This window comes from Hypanus sabinus, chromosome 16 (assembly GCF_030144855.1).
Source record: "Hypanus sabinus isolate sHypSab1 chromosome 16, sHypSab1.hap1, whole genome shotgun sequence".
Taxonomy (NCBI): Eukaryota; Metazoa; Chordata; class Chondrichthyes; order Myliobatiformes; family Dasyatidae; genus Hypanus; species Hypanus sabinus.
In genome coordinates, this window is record NC_082721.1 from 27,756,348 (window position 1) to 27,774,007 (window position 17,660).

Here is a 17,660-nt window from a genome sequence, read left to right on the forward strand (position 1 = left end):
TGAACGGGAGGCGTACAGGAGTGAGATAGATCTGCTGGCTGAGTGGAGTTGCAACAACAACCTTGCGCACAACATCAGTAAGAGCAAGGAATTGATTATGGACGTAAGGAAGAGGAAGCCAAGGGTCACAGTCCTCACGGAGGAGTCAGCAGTGGAAAGAGTGAGCAGTTTCAAGCTCATGGGTGTCAACATTTCTGAAGTTCTATCCTGGGCCCAACATATTGATGCAATTACAAAGGGGGCATGCTGACAGATATATTTCAAAAGGAGCTTGAGGAGATTTGGCGTGTCACCAAAGACTACCACATTTCTACAGATGCGCTGTGGAGAGCATTCCAATTGGTTCCATCACCACTTAATATGGAGAGGCCAGAACATGGAATGCTGGAGATGGCTATAAAGCCAGCCAGCTCCACCATGGGCACCAGTCTCCCCGCCATCTAGGACATACCCAAAAGGCGACGACTCAGGAAGGCGTCATTAAGGACCCCCACCAACCTCTTTTCATTACTACCATCAGGGAGGTGTTATAGGAGCCTGAAGACACACACTTAACGTTTTACCATCGGATTTCTGAACGGTCTTAGGAATCCATGAACACTACTGCTCAGTTTTCACCACTATTTACAGTATGCATACCTGGAGGTGAAGAAAGGTTCGTTAGCAAACTTTTTTTCAGACCTGTGTTGCAACGCCTCCTTCTGCCACGTGTGTTCTGAGCTGCCCCCGAAATGGTGAAGTGAACGGGAATGTGTGCGGGAGGGGAAACCTTTCAGGGGCCGGGGGGGGGGGTTGAAGGAATCTTGGGTGACAGGGGACTTAAAGGAGGTGTAATCACCCCCTCCCCCAGATGCCCACGCCTCTCTAGCCCCACAACCCTCCGAGACCTCCGCGCCTCCCTTGGCCTCTTGCCCACCTCCGATCCACATCCGAGACTGTGCCTGACTCCGGGCTCTGACACTCCCTTCCGCCTCTCTTTCCTCAGACTGGTTCCTTGAACCCTCCCGCCGATCACTCCCTTCAGCTCGCATTTCCTGACGGGGTTGGGAGTGAAATTCCGCCTCACGGCACTCGCGTCGGTCACCTCAGAACTTGCGTTCTCAGAGGTACTTTCTCGCTGGACACCTTGCTCTGTAAAACTTCGACTTGTGCTGCCGATAATCTACCGTTCTTAAATCAGTGCTGCTTTGTGCGCCGAAATAGTTAATCCGGTGCTGCCCTGCATGTTTAATTTGTCGATAAACATCAGGGTTTGAGGAGTATTTACAGACTCCGATATGTTGTGCACACACATTAGGATCTGGCCGCTGGGAGAAAGCTGTTAGCACTGAACGTCAACGGGTTGTCGACAGCGCCGAGCGGCGGCAGGAAGCAGTCATCCTGTGCGAAGTGAATTCAGCTCTCGTCCACGTCCCGGTGAGCGAAGGCAACTTATCCCGTAACAGCAGATTAGACCGGTAAGAAAACACCATCAAAGTTTTTCTTTAAATTTTAAATTTAAGTCACCAGACGCTGGGGGCTGCCCCCAACTAATGGCCCGAAGTTCACCCAGCCACGGGATAGTGTGCCGTTCGGACCCCCGTTACACGGCAAAGGAGCAAGAACAGTAAAGCCCCTTTGCGGGGTGTGCGCTGAAGGGGGCTGGCCGGTTTTTAAAGGACGCATTTGCCGGGATGGACGTCGACCTGGAAACTGCAGACTGTCAACCAACCACCCGTCAATCTAGTCAGAAATTCTGCAGTAATTACTTTCCCCTGAGGGTGAAATCAGAAATTCTGGAGAAACTTCTTGGCCCTGAGAACTCTTACCTAGGGGAAAGGGGCGGGTGGCAAGCAAAGAGAGGTTGGAGACAAGCTGGATAACATAAGGGAGGGTGAGAAGGATGGGCTGATGTAGAGGGCTGGTAGGTTTGGTGTTAGATTGAATCTGATCCTGACTTCTGTTCAAATTTGAAAGTCTTTGTCTACCTGTCAGCTGCTTAAGAAATAAACCCAGAAAGGACTGTTTCCCTTTGATGGAGGAGCCATGGGGAGAGATGCTCCCACTTTTATTGTGCTGTGTTAGCCCGCCAGATACGCCCATTTAAAGGGATGATGGGCAGGATTGTGTTTCACTGCAGCGAGGTGACTGGACGAAGGCTGAGTCCCAACTTCCACACTGGGTCTCGGAAACTCGATTCTGTTTCAGGCAATCCCCTAGCATTTTCGAGCTGTGCAATGGAGAGAGCAGATTGTCTGCACAGCAGCTAATGACATTTGAAAAGATCAGGGCATTAGCAAAATATCTGTATTACACAAACATTCCCTCTTCCCTTCCCCAGGGGCATCACCCCATGCCCTCAGCCTCCCCTCTATCTCTGAAACCCTTGGCAGATTCACAGTCCTCTCAGATCTCCTGAGGTCTCTCTGATCTCAACTCCATTTCATTTGTTATCAACTCCCAATTTCCATCTTTCTGCCATTCAAGTGCCCCAGATGTCTTCACTCTGTGCTCCCTCACTAAACTTCTTCAGTACTTTAAACTTTGCTCTTTCACCTAGTGTAAGCTCACACCATGGATGTGCCTCTTTAAATTGCCTTTGATATTGCGCCTGTGAGATGCCTTGAGTTGGTTTGACAAGTTGAGGTGCTTTTGCAACACGGATTTTTGTGTGGTGTTGAATAGTGTGACACAGTGACAGGAGATGGGTCAGCGATAAGAAAAATATCTGAGCTGCATGCCACCGGTCGGGGCACTGGCAGCTAAGGCGACTCCTCTGGGCAGTCCTGTTCTCAGCCTGAGCTACTAACTTAAGGTTTTGGCCCTGAGTATAAACAGAAGGCAAGGAAGATCTGAAAGTGACGAAAACATAATGAATTGCATAGGGCCTTTAATGATACAACATTTAGGCTTTTGTAAAAAAATTTAAATCTTTACATAAGGAAGAACGTAATTGCCATAGAAAGAGGGTGTGAAGATTTGCTGTTCTGGTTGCAGCAATGGTGATTTTGCTACATGACAAAAATTGATTAGACTGGGATGGTATCATCAAGCACTCCTTTCCCTCCCTGACCCCCCCCCCCACTTCCTGCTTTCCACAGGGATCACACCCTACGTGACTCCCTTGTCCATTCATCCCTCCCCACTGATCTCCCCTCCTGGCACTTATCCTTGAAAGCAGAACAAGTGCTGCACCTGTCCCTGCACCTCCGCCTTCACTACCATTCAAGGCCCTAAACAGTCCTTCCAGGTGAGATGACACTTCACCTGTGAGTCTGTTGGGGTCATAAACTGTGTCCAATGCTCTTGATGTAGCCTCCTGTATAGCAGTGAGACCCGATGTAGACTGGGAGACCGCTTCGCCAATCACCTACACTCTGTCTGCCAGAGGAAGCTGGATCTCCCAGTGGCCACCGATTTTAATTCCACTTCCTATTTCCATTCCAATTTGTCCATCCATGGCCTCCTCTACTGTTACGATGAGGCCACACTCAGGTTGGAGGGACAACACCTTCTATTCCGTCTGGTGAGCCTCAAACCTGATGGCATAAACATCGATATCTTGAACTTCTGGTAATGTGCCCATCTCTGCTTCCCCATCCCCTCTTTCCTTGCTCACCTTATCTCCTTGCCCGCGAATCGCCTACATTTGATGCTCCTTCCCCCTTTTTCCATGGCCTTCTACCCTCTCCTATTAGATTCCCCTTTCACAGCCCTGTAGCTCTTTCACCAAACAACTCCCAGCTCTTTACTTCACCCCTCCCCCTCCTGGTTTCACTGATCACCTTGTGTTTCTCTCTTCCCCCCACCTTTTAAATATACTCCTCATCTTTCTTCCCCAGTCCTGCCCGAGGGTCTCGGTCCAAAACATTGACTGTACTCTTTTCCATACAAGCTGCCCGGCCTGCTGAGTTCCTCCACCACTTTGTGTGTGTTGCTTTGGATTTCCAGCATCTGCAGATTTTCTCTTGCCTGGGATAGTATTCTCTAATTTTTAAAAGATTGATCGAAGATCTCAATACACAATTCTTACAGGGATTAACAGGCTGGGTGCAGTGACAATGTTTCCTTTGGCTGAGGAATCCAGAACCAAGGGCCACCATCCAAGAACTCAGAGTAGGTTATTCAGAATTCAAATAAGGAGACATTTTTTCACCTACAGACTGAAGAATCCTTGAATTCAGGACCATATATGGAGGCTCAGTGGTTAAGTTAATTCAATACTGAGATTGATAGATTTTTAGATATTAATGTAATCCAAGGGCAAAGTGCATCGGGCATGAAAATGGAGTTGAAGTAGAACGTCAAATATGGCTTGATGAAGAGCTTGGTAGACTCGAAGAACCGGATGACTGTGAGACCATAAGACATAGGAGCAGAACTAAACCACTCGGCCCATGTAGTCTACTGCACCATTTGATCATTTATTTCCCTTTGCAAACAATTTTCCTGCCTTCTCCCTGTCATCTTTGACACCGTGACTACTCCAGAACCTGTCACCCTCTGCTTTAAATATGCCCAATGACTTCACCTCCGCATCCATCTGTGGCAACGAATTCCGCAGATTCACCACCCTCCGGCTAAAGAAATTGATATTCATCTTTTTTGTAAAGAGATGTCATTCTACTCTGAGGCCATGCTCTCTGATCCTAGACTCTCCCACTATTGGAAACACGCTCACTCTATCTAGGACATTTAATATTCTGTAGGTTTCAATGAGATCCCCCCCCCCCCCCCCATTCTTCTAAACCCCATCGAGTACAGGTCCAGAGTCATTAAACACTCCTTCCTAGTCTTTGTCCAGTTGAGTGGTTCAGGCAGCTAACTCCTTTTCCTGTGCTTTATGTTCTTACATTGTATGTTTAGGTAGTGCAGTCTAAGATTATAGGAAATTAAGTATTGATCTAATTTATGATTTAAAATATTGCTTGGTTGGACAGAGAGAGAGAGAGAGAGGGAGAGGGAGAGGGGGAGAGAGATGAGAGAGAGAGAGAGGGAGAGGGGGAGGGAGAGAGAGAGAGAGAGATGATTAATTGATTGATTTCTGGGGGCTTGGGAAAGGTAAGCACAAACTTAAGCCAAGAGCCTCACACAGAGGCTGACAGGATTCTGGAATCCACTCACTCAAAAGAGCTGCTGGACTTGGGTGTTAATTGGAAATCTTAAAACTGACCTGGTTCGATATTTTTGTTCAGGCAAGTGTCATATAAATAAGACACGGAAATGCGTAAAGTATCAGATCATAATGAAATAGATTCTGAGGTTAAGAGTTCATCTTATGACATTAGGAAACCATTCAATAGTCTTATAACAGCTGGGTCGAAGCTATCCTTGAACTTGGTGGTGTCCGCTTTCATGTTTTTTTATCTTCTGCCGAATGGACAAGTGGAGAAGAGAGAGTATCATGGTGGGTGGGGTTTTTGATTATGCTGGCTGCTTTATAACCATATAACAATCACAGCACGGAAACAGGCCATCTCGGCCCTTCTAGTCCATGCCGACGCTTACTCTCACCTAGACCCACTGACCTGCACTCAGCCCATAAACTTCCATTCCTTTCCTGTCCATATACCTATCCAATATTTTATTAAATGACCATATCGAACCTGCCTCTACCACTTCTACTGGAAGCTCGTTCCACACAGCTACCACTCTCTGAGTAAAGAAGTTCCCCCTCGTGTTACCCCTAAACTTTTGCCCCTTAACTCTCAACCCATGTCCTCTTGTTTGAATCTCCTCTACTTTCAATGGAAAAAGCCCATCCACATCAACTCTATCTATCCCCCTCATAATTTTAAATACCTCTATAAAGTCCGCCCTCAACCTTCTGTGCTCCAAAGAAGAAAGACCTAACTTGTTCAGCCTTTACTGGAGTATCGGGAAGTATAGACAGAATCCATAGAAGGAAGGCTGGTTTCCATGATATACTGAACTGTGTCTTTAACTCCCTTCAGTTTTTTGTTATGTGCAGAGCCGCTGCCGTACCAAGCTATCAGATAGGATACCTCACTGATAAAAGGTGGTAGTGGTTGTTGGGGGACATGCTAAATTTCTTTAGCCTCCTGACAAAATAAAAGTGTTGGTGAACTTTCTTGGCCATGGTATCTACATGATTGGACCAGGACAGGCCACTGGTGATATTCACTCCGAGGAGCAAACACCCTGCCTCCTTCCTGAAGTCAATGGGCAACCCTATTGCTTTGTTGACATTGAGGGAAAGTTTGTTGTCATGGCACCATGTCTCTGAGCTTGCCATCTCCTCCCTGTACTGAAGCTCATCATTATTTGAGATAGGGCCCGCTACGGTGGTTTTATTTACAAAACTGTAAATGGAGTTGGAGCAGAATCTGACCACACCATCATGAGTGTACAGGAAGCAGAGTAGAGGGCTGAGGATGCAACCTCATAGAACATCAGTGTTTAGAATAATCATGGAGGAGGTGTTTCCACCCACCTTTACCGATTGTGGAGTGTTGGTTAGGAAGTTAAGGATCCAGTTGCAGAGGTAAGCATTAACTCCCAGGATCTGGAGTTTGGTGAAGAGTTTCCTTGGAGTTACAATATTGAAGGTGAAGCTGTAGTCGATAAACAGCTTGAATGACACTTTAGGCTCTTATGAGTGAGTGACCTCTACTTTCTTTATATTTGCCCAATAGTAGCATCCTCTGATAGTTTTCCAGAATTTTCTTCCATCAAGAGTCACAGGAAGCATTCCTGCAAGGAATAGTCTGGATAAGTGGTGTTCTTTTGAAGGGTTAAATCCCTCTCAGTATGGAGAGCAAGATGATGGATTATTGAAAAATAAATACAAGATGGGACATTGCTGCACTGTGTCTTATTGTGTTAGTTACAAACAATGACTGTCCCAAGGAGAATGGAGAACAGATGTGGTATGTCGGGCTCCAGTTTAACAAATGATGACGAACTACTTCAAAGAGAAACTTCAACCCATATTTTCTAGTTTGATGATAGCTGTAAATGAGGAAAAAATAGATCTTGTGGGAAAGTACTAAATTGGTTGAGGGTAAATTACCAGTGTATAGGGGAGGAGTGAGGGAGAGTTATCAAGAAAGCTCAATTTGGGCAAGTCCACATCTAATACATAGGTGTTACTTAAAAAAAAACGATGGCACAGAGCACAGGACTGGTGTGTTCCACTACGAAAATCAAAGGCATAGTTGGAGGAAAAAATGGAACAGGGGCTTGAGGAACATACAAAGCCAGAAAAGAACTCAGAAAGGAATTAGAAGAGTGAGAAGGGGCCATGAGAATTTTATCTTGTTTATTTTATTTAGAGATACACTGCGGAATGAGTACAGTGTGGAACGGGTACAGTGAGGAATGGGTACAGTGAGGAACGGGTACAGTGAGGAATGGGTACAGTGTGGAACAGGTACAGTGTGGACCAGGTACAGTGAGGAACGGGTACAGTGAGGAATAGGTACAGTGTGGAATGGGTACACTGAGGAACGGGTACACTGTGGAATAGGTACAGTGAGGAATGGGTACAGTGCTGAATGGGTACAGTGAGGAATAGGTACAGTGTGGAATGGGTACAGTGTGGAATGGGTACAGTGAGGAATAGGTACAGTGTGGAACGGGTACAGTGTGGAACGGGTACAGTGAGGAACGGGTATAGTGCAGAATCGGTACAGTGAGGAACGGGTACAGTGTGGAACGGGTACAGTGAGGAACGGGTACAGTGCGGAACGGGTACAGTGAGGAATAAGTACAGTGTGGAATGGGTACAGTGCGGAACGGGTACAGTGTGGAACGGGTACAGTGTGGAACGGGTACAGTGAGGAATAAGTACAGTGTGGAATGGGTACAGTGAGGAACGGGTATAGTGCAGAATCGGTACAGTGAGGAACGGGTACAGTGTGGAACAGGTACAGTGAGGAACGGGTATAGTGAGGAATAAGTACAGTGTGGAATGGGTACAGTGAGGAATGGGTACAGTGAGGAACGGGTACAGTGCTGAATGGGTACAGTGAGGAATGGGTACAGTGTGGAATGGGTACAGTGTGGAACGGGTACAGTGAGGAACGGGTACAGTGAGGAATAGGTACAGTGTGGAACGGGTACAGTGAGGAACGGGTACAGTGAGGAACGGGTACAGTGACAAATAAGTACAGTGTGGAATGGGTACAGTGAGGAATAGGTACAGTGTGGAACAGGTACAGTGCGGAACGGGTACAGTGAGGAATGGGTACAGTGAGGAATAGGCACAGTGAGGAACGGGTACAGTGCGGAACGGGTACAGTGAGGAACGGGTACAATGAGGAACGGGTACAGTGAGGAATAAGTACAGTGTGGAATGGGTACAGTGTGGAACGGGTACAGTGAGGAATAGGCACAGTGAGGAATGGGTACAGTGCGGAACGGGTACAGTGCGGAACGGGTACAGTGAGGAATAAGTACAGTGTGGAATGGGTACAGTGCGGAACGGGTACAGTGCGGAATGGGTACAGTGCGGAACGGGTACAGTGTGGAACGGGTACAGTGAGGAACAGGTACAGTGCTGAATGGGTACAATGTGGAACGGGTACAGTGCGGAACGGGTACAGTGCAGAACGGGTACAGTGAGGAACGGGTACAGTGTGGAACGGGTACAGTGCGGAACGGGTACAGTGCGGAACGGGTACAGTGAGGAACGGGTACAGTGTGGAATAAGTACAGTGAGGAATGGGTACAGTGAGGAATGGGTACAGTGAGGAACGGGTACAGTGAGGAACGGGTACAGTGCGGAATAGGTACAGTGCTGAGTAAGTACAGTGAGGAATAGGCCTTTCTGGCCCAACAAGTCACCCCACTGAGCAAGCAACCTATTTAGCACTAGCCTAATCACAGGACAATTTAGAACTACTGACTGGTACATCTTTGGACTGTGGGGAAGAAAGATATGCAGTCATGGGGAAAACATGCAAGTTCCTTGCGGGCAGTATTGGAACAACACTCCGAACACTGGAAAGCCCTGAGGTGTCATGGCATTGTCAGAACCACTATGCCTCTGTGGCACTTTCCCGAACTCCAACTTATCCCATTTTCCTGCTGCATCTGACTCCGTAGAATTAAAGAGAATCCAAAGGCTCGCTATGCATACCTCAAGTGCAGGAGGATAGCTAGGTAGAGGGTAGAACCCCTCTAAGATCATGAGTTTGGAGGCAGAGCTGTGGGTGAGGTCCTAAATGATTATTTTGTGTCAGTATTCACAATGGCCTGTGCGGAAGATCCACAGTGGCTTGGCCATTTGGATTCAGAATTGGCATGCCCATGGAAGACAGAGGGTGGTGGTCAATGGGTCTCATCCTGGGAGGAAGTCTATGACTAGTGATGTTCTGTACTGGTCCATACTGAGATATACACTCACTGGCCACTTTATTAGGTACCTCTTGTACGTGTGTTCCAAGATTCTCTTCTGCACACCAGTGTTGTAACATCTGGCAATTCGATTTACTGTTGCCTTCCTGTGAACTTGAACCGGACTGGCCATTTTCCTCTGGCCTCTCATCAATAGGGTGTTTTTGCCCATAAAACTGTTGCTCACTGGATGATTTCTTTGTTTTTCTTTGTATCATTCTCTATAAACTCTAAAGACAGTTGTGAGTGAAAATTCCAGGAGATAAGTAGCTTCTGAGATACTCAAACAATCCACGCCTGTCACCAACAACCAAAATCTCTCAGATCACAATCTTCCTCATTCTGATGTTTGGTCTGAGCAAAAAACTGAACCTCTTGACCATGTCTGCATAGTTTCATACATTGAGTTGCTGCCACATGATTGACTAATTAGGTAGTTGTATCATCGAGCAGGTGCACAGATGTACAGACTCTGAGTGTATTTAACTGACTTGAATGAAAATGTGGACGGGTGGGTTGTAAGTTTGCAGATGACACGAAGATTGGTGGTGCTGTGTATAGCGTGGAATGTCACTAGAATATACAGTGTGTTGAGAATCAGTTGGAGATATGGGAGGAGCAATAGCAAGTGGAACTTAATCTTAGCAAGTGTGAAGTGTTCCACTCTGAGCGATAAGATGTAAAGGGAAAGCACAGATTTCTCTTAACAGCATACATGCAGAGGGACCTTGGGTTCTAAGCCCGTAGCATCCTGAAAGTGACCTCTCAGGTTCGGAGGGAGTACAGAAGGCATATAGCTTGCTTGCTTTTATTAGTCAGGGTATTGAGTTCAGGCATCAGAAAGTTATATTGCAGCTTTTCAAGACTTTGGTAAGGCTGTTGTGTGCCCCATTATAGGAAGGAGGTGCAGGCATTGGAGAGAATGCAGAAGAGGTTTTATGGGATGCAGCCTGGATGAGAGAGCATGTGATATAAGGAGAGGTTAGACAAACTTGGGTTGTTTTCTCTGGAGCACAGAGACTACGGGGAGATCTGACAAAGTTTATATGGTTTTGAGGGGGATAGAGCAAGCAGAGAGCTGGGGTTGATTTGGCTAATACTAGAGGTTATGTATTTAATGTGGGGGTGGGAAGGAAGTTCAAAGGAAATGTGTGGGGCAGGTTGTTTACCAGAGAGTGGCAGGTACCTGGAATTTGCTGCCAGGGTTGGTGGTGAAGGCAGATAAAACAGAGGCTTTTAAGAAGCCCTAGATCGGCAGATGAATTTGCAGAGAATGGATTTGGCAGAAAAAATTGGGTACCATAATTAGTTAGACACAATATTACGGGCCAGAGGGCTTGTTCCTGTGGGTGCTTTTTTATGCTTTGTAATCTTGTGAAGATTATCCGGTTAAAACAGCTTGCACTGCAGAATTTTTCATTAGTTTCCTTACTTCAGAGCTCAGTATACAGTATACCTTTGAAAATCGTATTAACAATGTACCATTTTTCAATGCACATTATTGGATTAGGTTTCCTTTTCACCCAGCAACTTGCAGTTACGCCAACAAAGGTCATTGTTCCGTTGTCCTTGCAACACAAAATACTGTGCAGCCTGCATTGTGGCATGTAACAAATTTTGTAAGTACTGCCAAGTATGTATGCCACGGGTTTGTATGGACCACGTGCATTTTACTCACTCTTACTGGACTGAAGAGAACTCCCGCTGCGTTGTTCTAAAGAATCTCGTCCTGTCGAGACATTCAGGCAGGAACAGGTTGAAGCGTCCTACTTCTATCAGTGACAGCAGAAACGAGAGAGAGGCAGAATGAAAAACTGAGTGTTTAATTTACTTTTGCTAGTGGTAGAGTGGAGGGAAATAACTTTATTCTGAGGTTAGTGAAGGATATTGTATAAGCTGGCTGTGTGCAGGAAGATTATTGGGGGATGGTTATAACATCTAGAGACTATAGTACCTTAGAGTCAGAGCTGCATGAGTCATTAGAGAAGCTTGTACTTTGCAATGTGTTTTATGATAAACTTTGCCCCTGCCATCCCAGATGCTGGCTCTGGGCAGCTGGAGAGGCCATGCTGAAAACTGTTTTGAAGCTTGACCTGTGAAGTATTAGGTAGAGCAGGAGGACTCTCTGGTGACCTGGGTGAGATTTTACCAGAAATGTAGAAAGAAAAGAGCGCTGAGGACCCTGCAGTTTGTAAGGTCCTCAGGAAGGCCAAGGATCCACCTTCTTGCACTTGTCCCTCAACGTTGCTCCACTTGCTGAAAAGTAGTGGAAGCTTCATTAGCAGCTTGTGGACTCAAAGACCATCAACAGGTATTCCGTCATGGCTTGGAATTGGAATTGGTTCATTATTGTCACAATGAAAAGCTTACCTTGCATACTGTTCAGATGGGTAATTTCATTACCCAGGCGATTGAGGTAATACAAAGAAGAACAGAATGCAGAATACAATGTAACAGGGAGAGAGGATCTTTAGGGTGGGTGGATGGGTCTTTGATTATGCTGGCTGCTTTACTGAGATATTGAGAAATGTAGACAGAGTCAATGGACATGGGGGATGATTTCTATGATCTGCTGGTCTGTGTCCAGAACATCTCAGAGGATTGTTGCAGTCATGGGCAGAGCAGTTGCCATAGCAAACCATGATGCTTTCTGATAAGATGCTTTTTATGGTGCATCAATAAAAATTGGTGGCCCATTCCCCCTGGATCTGTATAATAAGGATGAGAGCAGATGTTTTTGTTGGTGGACCAACTGGGAGTCACTACTCAGGGCACCAAGTGATTAGATGTTCTGCTGACCCAGGGAAGAAGTAGACAAAGTCCTCCATCATTTCTTGGGATGAATTTTGCTAGGATTAGAGGGACTGAGCATGGATATCCTTGGGTTATCTCTGTATCCTAGGGAAGAAAAGATAACTAGGAAGATACAACCCCCCCCCCCCCCCCCCCAGGAATCAGCACTGGCATCATCACTGCTGCCTAAAAGTGATCATCTCTGCCTTCTAAAGAAATGAGATCTGTTTCTCTCCTGAAGATCTTTCTCCTGGCTATGTCCACAATACTGACCCATATGATCCATTATTTAGGCATGGACTGGTCCATTTCTGGTCTGGGGCAATCTGCTATTCCCAGAACACTGGTCCGTTGGTCACTTTTCTTTCCCTTGACCAGGACAGAGGGTTGAATGGTGTGGGTCACAAGCAGTTATTATTCCTACAAAGCAGAGCCAAAGCAGGGGAAACTCTCTTCATTGTATCTACCCTGTTAAAAACAATACTGAGGCCTCGAGAGATGTAAGGTGCCCAGTTCTGGGCACTGCACTTAAGCTGCAGCACTTACAGAAAGTATTCCAAAGATGAGAGGCTTCAGTATTGGCAGGTGAACAGACTGTAAAGACTTGAATGTTCTCCTCAAGAAACAGAAGGCGTGTGGAGACTTTCAATTTATGAGGAGCTTATGCAAGAGTGCAACTTTCCCATGGGTGGCAGTCAAAAATAAAGGGCATAGAATAAAACCATTGCCAAAACAACTCGGAGTGACATTTAAAAACAAATCCGGTCAACAATACCATGAGTGGTTAACGTTTGGAAGAGCTGGAGACAGATGCAATTGTACTATTCAAACAAAACTTGCATAAGCATTTATAGGGCTATGGGGAGAAGTAGGGGAATATGACCAGCTGGATTGTTCTTTCACTGAGCTGGTACAGACTGGACAGAATGAATGTCTTCCTATCGTGCTCTAGACATTATATGATTGCCTCTTGTAGTTTCCAACTCTAGTTATAGGTATACTCTTCTCAATCGTTCCTCCAAAGGTAACTCCTCACTCAGGAATCAATTGGATGATTGACTGTATGTGGGAGACGTGCAGGCTGTTCACTTTTGAAGATATAGGTTTTTGTCTCATGCGATATCTGTACTATTGCCTGTCTTTGGATCGAATGTGAAGCTACTAATGGGACGGGAATGGCAACCTTGTCCAAGGTGACAGTAACGGGAAAGAGGAAAATTATGTAAAATATTTTAGAAATAAATTTTACATGACTTTTACAAATTGTACATAAATTTTACATAAAACTATGTAAAACAACGTAAGCATGACTAAATAGGAATGGGTTATCTGTTGCTTGAATAACAGGATATGAGTAATTGGAAAGCAATAAATGATTTGTGGATTTGTAGGTTATCAATGACGAGGGGAACTGGAATTCAGGATGTGGATTGAGATGTGAGATGCACTGTTACAGAGATTGTAACTTTAGTTTTGCTGCTCCAGATAGAGAGTAAAGATTGTGTCACCTCAGCGATTAGGAAGGACTGTAACTTTCTATTCAAACCTGACCAGATTAAAGAAAACTGTTATGCTTGCTACACCCACAGCTATTCATGGAGATATTGTAACAATTGAATGTAACACTCAACAAACACTGCTGGCAATTCCAGTCTCTGTCCTTGCCAGAGAAAGGTTAAATCTTGAATCTCCGCCTCTGTTTTGAAATTCCATTTTGGTATGCCAATGTCTTACTAAGCAAGCCCTTCAAATTTGCTGAAGATATCCAAAAATCACCCTCCCAATCTCCCCTCTTTACAGCCTTCCACAATCGGCGTTGTGAGCCTCAGAGATTTCTTTACAGTGACTGGGTTAATCATTTATTGCACATCACGGGTAGAGTCCAAGACAGTCCACAGAATTAACATAACCTGCATATCTCCTTGAAAGTTAACCGGAGTACATGGCTGGTGACTTGAGCCAGTTCTGGCAGATTGAAACACAATGTCTCGTTTTACGGACTGCCTTCATTACAAAGGGAACTTGATTTTAGCTGATTCCTTTAATTGTAACAAAAGATAAACAGAGTCTAATCAGGTAGAAATGCAGACCAAAAAAGAGGAAATATTAGAAAGCATCAAAACCTTCCTAATTAGAGAGGCTTTGTGAACAAGAGAAAGAGGGAGAGAAGCAGAAAGGGAGAGAGGAACAGAGAGAGGGAGGGAGAGAGGGGAGGAAGAGAGAGGGGGAGAGAAGGAGAGAGGAAGGGAGTGGGGGATGGGGAGAGAAGAAGAGAGGGGTGGGCAGAGAGGTAGAGAGAAACTTATAAGTAAAAGCAAAAAAGGTTAGGAAATTTGGTCCTTGAACCTGTTTCACCACTTACTAAGCTTTTGGGATGTCTGACCCTTGACCTCAGTTCTGCTTTCCTGCCTGACCCCTGTAACCCAGAAGTCCTATATGGTCAAGGGTCAAATCTACCTCAGCCCTGGCAATACCTGTCTGCATAACTGTCATTAGTGCAATGAACAAGTTTAAGTAACCCACAGCCACTGATGCGATATTACAAGACATGGCTGATACATTCACCTCACTTCATTATGGGTCATTTCTGTGCAGCTTTTCTTCTTTCTACGTTCCCCCTCCTCGACAATAGTTAAAGCATGAACAGGTGGGAGCCGCGGGGAGTGGCGGGTAACAATGTCAGTCTGTCAGATTAAAATGAGCAAATTCAACGTTTCAGGTCAAATGTCTCTACTCCATAGACAGGCAAAGTCTCCTGTAATCCAACCAAACTGGTTCCAGAACAACAAGGCCAGGAATGGAGAAAGTGGCTCACTGCTGCAGCATGACCTGTTGTTTTAGATTTTAGGCTGGGATAGTTTGGGGGTTATAGAAGAAAGTTGCTCTGCATCCAGCCTGTGCTGTCCCAGGCCTGGGAGCATTTGACAGAATGGTGGAGATGGAGTTTTACTCCGTTTTTAGCTTGCGCTCTTCCTGTCCTGGAAAGTGTAAAATGCGTTTTCTCTTTATCTAACCTGTGCCGTGTGTTTCACACTGATTTTGAATGTGCCTCATTCCTAAGCCAAACATTCCTTCCTCTACTGAGCTGAAAGAAAACTTTTTTTGTTACATTTCCTTCCCTTAAGCCAAGGGTTTCCAACCTCTTATATCCCATGGTCCAATACCATTAAGCACCTGAGGCTGGGAAACCCTGCCTTAAACTTCCTCAGGGGGGTCTCATAACTAAAGAGAACTACTACAGCTTTAGGGTTTCAGTACTTTTGAGCAAGAAACTGCTTGATTCCTTTCTCATAACAATAGTCCAGAGAAAACTTTATGGTATGTGAGTTCAGGCATGTATGCTAGTCCGTGTGTGTGCGTGTGACTGTACTGAATGTATGTTTCTCGTCTGTGCCCCAGATTTATGTTCCTCCATCTGCCCATATGCTCATGTTCTTGTGTGCATGAATGTGGTCTTCAAGACCAAACTCAGCTCCATTCATACTGTCCATTTCCAATCAGCAGCAGCCAAGTGTGGCTTAGCTTAGCAGCGTATGCCTGTGGCATTCCACCGAACCAGACAGAGGCAGAGGCAGAGCTAATTCCAAACAAGGAACTATCAAGCTGATTGTATGTGGCACTTTAAGTTCAGTTGTAAGGAACTAAAAGAGTAATGTCATCGTGATAAAATGAGGGTGTTCACAACTAAAAGTGCTGTCTTGTGAGGACAGGACTCTCACCTGCAAATCAGAAGACTATAGTTTATCCCAACTCCATGTATTTGAGCACGTAATTCTAGCAACATGCTTAAAATAGTATAATTTTCCCCTTAATTTCTTTCCATGCTATGCTGCCTGACCTCATTTTTACAATTGTTCTGGACTCCTCCAACTGAGAGAATAGTTCCTCTCAATTCACCCATTCAATTCTTTGAATTCAAGTTCAAGTTTCAGAAGGCATTTGATAAGGTGCCATATATGAGGCTGCTTAACAAGATAAACCCCTATGGCGTTACAGGAAAGATACTGGCATGGATAGCGGAATAGCGGAATGGCTGACAGGGAGGAGGCAGCAAGTGGGAATAAAAGGAGCCTTTCCTGTTTGGCTGCCGGTGACTAGTGGTGTTCCTCAGGGGTCAGTATTGGGACCGCTACTTTTCACATTGCTTGTCAATGATTCAGATAGTGGAATTGATGCCTTTGTGGCAGAGTTCATGGGTGAATCGAAGATCGGTGGAGGGGAAAATACGATTGCAGCAGGACTTCGACAAATTGGAAGAATGGGCAAAAAAGGGAATACCGTGTTGGGAGATGTATGATAATGTGTTTTGGTAAAAGAATCAATAGTGCAGACTATTATCTAAATGGGGAGAAGCTTCAAACTTCAGAAGTGCAGGAGTCCTTGTGCAAGACTCCCAGAATGTTAATTTACAAGTTGAATCTGTGGTAAAAAAAAAAGGCAAATGTAGTGTTGGCATTCATTTCAAGGGGAATAGAATATAAAAACAAGGAGATAATGTTGAGCCTTTATAAGACACTAGTCAGGTTGCACTTGGAGTATTGTCAGCAGTTTTGGGCCCCATATCTCAGAAAGGATGTGTTGTCATTGGAGAGTCCAGAGGAGGTTCATGAGGATGATTCTGGAAGTGAAGGTGTTAACATATGAGGAGCATTTGTCAGCTTTGGGCCTGTACATAAGGCAGATATTGATCGTTTCCTGATCCGTCACAACACACTACACACAACTCGCATACAACACATAAAGTAATATTACCACAAATTAGCTAGCAAATGATACAATATATTCCAGAAGATCAACACTTAGCATAAAGTGCATTTATGACTCAAGTTTAAAAGTAAACAGTACTGTGCTGCTGGTGTGTCATATGTTACGAGAGCTGGAAGTTCAGTAGTCACACAAACTGGGGAAGAAGCTGTTCCCCACCCTAACAGTCCTTGTCCTAGTGCTGTGGTACCTCCTGCCTGACGGTAGGGGGTCAAAGAGATTGTGGAACAGATGTGGGGGATTCTTGACATTGTAATAATTATTGTAAACTGTTTATTTTTGAGTATTCTTCAATATTCTAAACTATTCCCTATTCATCTAATTCTTCTTCTCCTTTCTGTTTCTTTGGATAAAACCAGCATGGCCTTGTGAAGGATGGGTGACCAACCTAAGCAAATTTGGAAGAAATAACTGGGGTACTACACTTATGAGAGTGGGGTTGGGAATGATAGATGAGTTGAGTTCAGAAAGGTATTAAAAGGGTAGAAATAAACATTTTCTACCAGCGAGGGGGCAGGGGAAAGAGGATGCCTAGAGCCGATCAGAAGGGAGTTTCAGAAATACTTTTCATAAAAGGCTGGTAAAGTGTCTCCCAAAAACAGCAATAGATGCTTGCTAAATTTAGTGCTGACACTGCTATGATTTTGTTTTATCAGGGTATGAAATGATTTGAAGGCAAGTTGGGCAGGTGGAGTTAAGCTATGGGTTAATTGTTGAATGGCAGACAGCTTTGAGGAGCTGAATAACCTCCTTTTCCAATATTG

General features: G+C 45.1%; 1 protein-coding gene across 1 annotated transcript in view; it reads left to right on the forward strand.

Annotated features, from left to right (window-relative positions):
- The first annotated feature begins 725 nt into the window (after window positions 1-725).
- The window catches only part of LOC132406148 (cAMP-specific 3',5'-cyclic phosphodiesterase 4C-like), a 283,893-nt gene continuing 266,958 nt past the window's right edge, over window positions 726-17,660 (forward strand). Inside the window, exons 1-2 of the mRNA XM_059991408.1 lie at window positions 726-734; window positions 1,298-1,457. The gene's annotated coding sequence lies outside the window, so the exon portion shown is untranslated. The remainder of the gene's footprint in view (window positions 735-1,297; window positions 1,458-17,660) is intronic.